Genomic DNA, 4,162 nt, shown 5'->3' on the forward strand with positions numbered 1-4,162 from the left:
GTTTGGACTGGGGAGGTTGGGGCTGAAGGGAAACTGGCTCTGCATTCCACGAGGACCAGTGCATTCCTACAGACGCTCACATTCATTCAATGGGGAGCTGCCAGTGTCAGCTGGGATTTTCAGTCTGCTTTCAAGGCATCCGTATGTTTTCAGTCTATACATTTTCTCTGGAATTTTGTGCAGTAGTAAGAAGGAAGTTAATTCTGTTTTACAGTACTAACCAGCTTCCGGTCTGCAAGCCATTAATCTTGTATCACAAAAGGTAAGACCTTGATTTATCCACTCTTTAGGGACAGAGATGCTCTAAGGTAGGAATTCTACACAGGCGTGATGGCAATCCCTGTATTTCTTATATTTATGTCTATTGTATAAACAGAAGATGAGAACTGGGCTGGATTGCCAATATTTTTGCCACAAGATTCTCAATGACAGTGGTCTTAAAAGTACTGATAACTGCTTGTCTTGGTTTCAGCTGGGATAGAGTTAATAGTTGCTGGCTGGGGTTAAACCACAACACTGCTGCATTCCCTACATTCTCCCCAGGATTCTTCTATAGAGAGCAGTTTCCTACATTAACAGATGTTAGGTCCTAAGCTTAGGAGAAACTGTCCTAAGAAAAAAAAACCCAACCAGGAACTAGTTTCTAATTAATTGTCCATAAAATAAATATAATCTTGAAGTAATTTTTTTTTCTTACATTTACCTTAAACATCAACGGTCACTGGCACTATCTGTGAAGCAACAGGAAAAGACATACATATTTAAATAATGCTAATATTTTCTTTTTTCACAGGGAACCTTGGGGAATGGGGTTAGAATGTTGTGTATCAAACGTTAATTTATATTAATTTTGTCAAATATTGTCACTGGAATATATCCCTCAAAATTATAAAATGTCAACAACCTATCATATAAAGAATATAACTAGCATGTTTTGAATAAGTGGAAGAGGGCTAGTGTATCACTGATTTCAGGAAAAATCATATAAAACAGTCAAAAGAAGAGAGTCATCAAATACTTTAAAAAGGCAATCTACTGACATATTATATATATATTATATGTTAACATAATGTATTCTGGCCTACTATATGTACTATACATTGTAATAATACCATAAAGATACATTCTGATAATAGCATATAATTTCCATATTAAAAAGTATAAAATATATATGCAATATACATAATACACACTAATATACTATAATATATATTAACATAATATATACTAACACAGCCTATTATTATATGTATAATATGCTAGTATTATTTGTCTTAGGAATCTTGTAAGAAAATGTGAGATATTATAGGCAATAATAAAACTGCTAGTGAAAGACTAGGTCCATTTTACAACCTTACGTAATTATTTTGTGAAATGGTCTCATTTGATTAATAACACTTTAATGAAGTGAAAAATCATGTAGTTAGACACAAAACCATCAGTCAGGAGGTTGCACCCATGCATTTGAATTGATAGCAGTAAGTTCTATCATGAAGTCTGTCTTTGCTGGCTAAGAAGGCAAAGTAATTTTTTTTCATGTGTAAGCAGCAGATTACTGAGTGGAACGAGTTTTATAATGTACAAAAATATTGTGATCATTATTAAAATACTATTTCTGTTAGGCTGGCCATACTGCAATAATGAGGTTGCTAAATGGTAAAGGGTTCAGAAAAGAGTTTAAAAAAATATTCTAAGTTCAGGATATCTTCCCTGCAATCAAAGTGAAACTTTCTCAGGGAGAAGTTAACCAATTATTTGATTTTCACCTAGAGGTCTGCCATACCATACTTTCTGCCATGAAAGTATTGATAGAGAAATGAGCTTCTTAATTCTTTCAGAAAAGCTACTCAAAATCTAAATTGTAGGTGATGAACCTAGATAAAATTAGGCTAAAAAATAAAAAGGATAACTTTCCTAAATTCCAGCTTCACAACTGCATGAAACTTTTCAGTCAAGACAATTGTTTGGCAATAATAAACAGGTTAAGATTACTCAGTGTCTGTTACGAGAAAGATCAAAGTGGAGAATATCAGCTTTGTTTCTTAGCAGATGGATCTGTGGAATAATTGAAATATTTGACAACTTGGGCTGCTTTATCACAAGGGAATGTCTTCAATGAGAAGTGCTAATAATAGCATTAGCATATCCAGCATACTGTGCCCCTTCCCGTGTTTTATTGTAAACAAATATCATAATCTGAAAGGTGCTAAACAAAAAAGACATGAGAGGGCTTTCACAGTTCCAAAATTGGGAATATCTAGTGAATGCAGTGTTTGGAACCTTGGGAAGGATCTGCTTATCCTGTTAATTCAACAAATAAATTAAAAAAAAAAAAAACCAAAGAAACCCACAAAAAGCATTCCTCTGTAAATCCAGTACGCCTAGAGATCTGACTACATAAAAGAGAAATAAAGGAAAGAAAATTATAGAACAGAGCTCTGTATTAGCCAAAAAATTAAAGAGTCAATTCAATCAGTTGATACATACAGCAGAGCACCACCTAATCCACTGTGCTCTAGGAGTGTTTCTTCCATCATGCACTATCGTAATGTATTTTCTACCCTCACAGATACTTACTGCTTTACCCCTAGTAAACAACAGCCATGTCATCAGACTCTGAGATGGCCATCTTTGGGGAGGCAGCTCCTTACCTCCGAAAGTCAGAAAAGGAGAGAATTGAGGCCCAGAACAAGCCTTTCGATGCCAAGTCATCCGTCTTTGTGGTACATGCAAAGGAATCCTATGTGAAAAGCACAATCCAAAGCAAAGAAGCAGGAAAAGTCACTGTCAAGACTGAAGGTGGAGAAGTGAGTAAAAAAAAATTCAAGCCTTAAGAATACAATTTAATCCTGTTGTGGACTTTCAGATGGCAAATACGTATCTTTTTTTTCTTTGGCAGACTCTTACTGTGAAGGATGACCAAATCTTCTCCATGAATCCTCCCAAATATGATAAAATTGAGGACATGGCTATGATGACCCACCTCCATGAACCTGCTGTGCTGTATAACCTCAAAGAGCGTTATGCAGCCTGGATGATCTACGTAAGTACGAGTAGAAGGAGACAATTCCTGCTTTTGAGGAGTTGAAGACAGCTTTCAATCTCTCTGAAGAGTTTCCTGACTTCTTGTCTTCTTCCTTCCTAATTTTTCTATGTCTTCTTTCTTTCTTGCATGTGTTTTCCTCTTCCTGTCTGCATTGTCTCCCTCTTCTTCCTTCCCACTTCTACCTTTCCTTGTTGTATGCTATATCACACCCATTCTCTGATAGATCATTCCTCCACTTTATTTTCTTGGACTACACTGGTCTCATAAGAACATCACTCACCTTTGCCTTATCTGCAACTCTCCTCAGCTCTGCAAAATCAGCATCCTGTCCCCCTTCCTTACAGACTTACTCAGGTCTCTTCTGCGTCACTGTCAACCCCTACAAGTGGCTGCCGGGGTACAACCCGGAGGGGGTGTTGGGCTACCGAGGCAAGAAGCGCCAGGAGGGTCCTCCACACATCTTCTCCATCTCTGACAATGCTTATCAGTTCATGTTGACTGGTGAGTGCTTGACCTCCCTCACAGCTATCTAAACCAAAAAGGCGCACTGATCTCACTGGAGCATGTGACAAGCCAGCTAAAAAAACCACAGAGATGTCTGACTGAGAACTTGATTGAGATATGCAGGAATTAATTTCAAGTGAAACTGACCCAGAAGCATGTATGTACTCAGCACGGGGGATTTATTTGCACTTTATTATATGAAATTCTACACTCTTCCACTGCAGAAGTAGTACTTAACTTTGTTAGCTACCTTTTTTTCCACTGATGACACAAAAGAATTATTATTCCATAAAATCCTCTATTTTGAATACAAATAGGCAGTTTGATTAGATTTCTTGATGAGAACTGTGTGCAGGGCAAGTGGATACACAGCTTGTGTGAGGATCACATGCCTCTGACAGCTCTATGCATCCATTTTGGCTTATAATTTCAACTGTTGGGACCTGAAAGGGAATCAGATAGTCCTCAACTACTTAGACTACTAGTCTTGGACTTGGGAGAAGCCCCAACTTCCATTCAAAGCTTTACTTCTCGTTCAGCTTAGTGTTATTCAGGACAACTGCTAACACTACCTCATTCTTCCTCTCTCACAGATCGTGAGAACCAGTCGAT

The sequence above is a fragment of the Phaethon lepturus genome, unplaced genomic scaffold, assembly GCF_000687285.1.
Source record: "Phaethon lepturus isolate BGI_N335 unplaced genomic scaffold, ASM68728v1 scaffold17252, whole genome shotgun sequence".
In the NCBI taxonomy this organism is placed as follows: Eukaryota; Metazoa; Chordata; class Aves; order Phaethontiformes; family Phaethontidae; genus Phaethon; species Phaethon lepturus.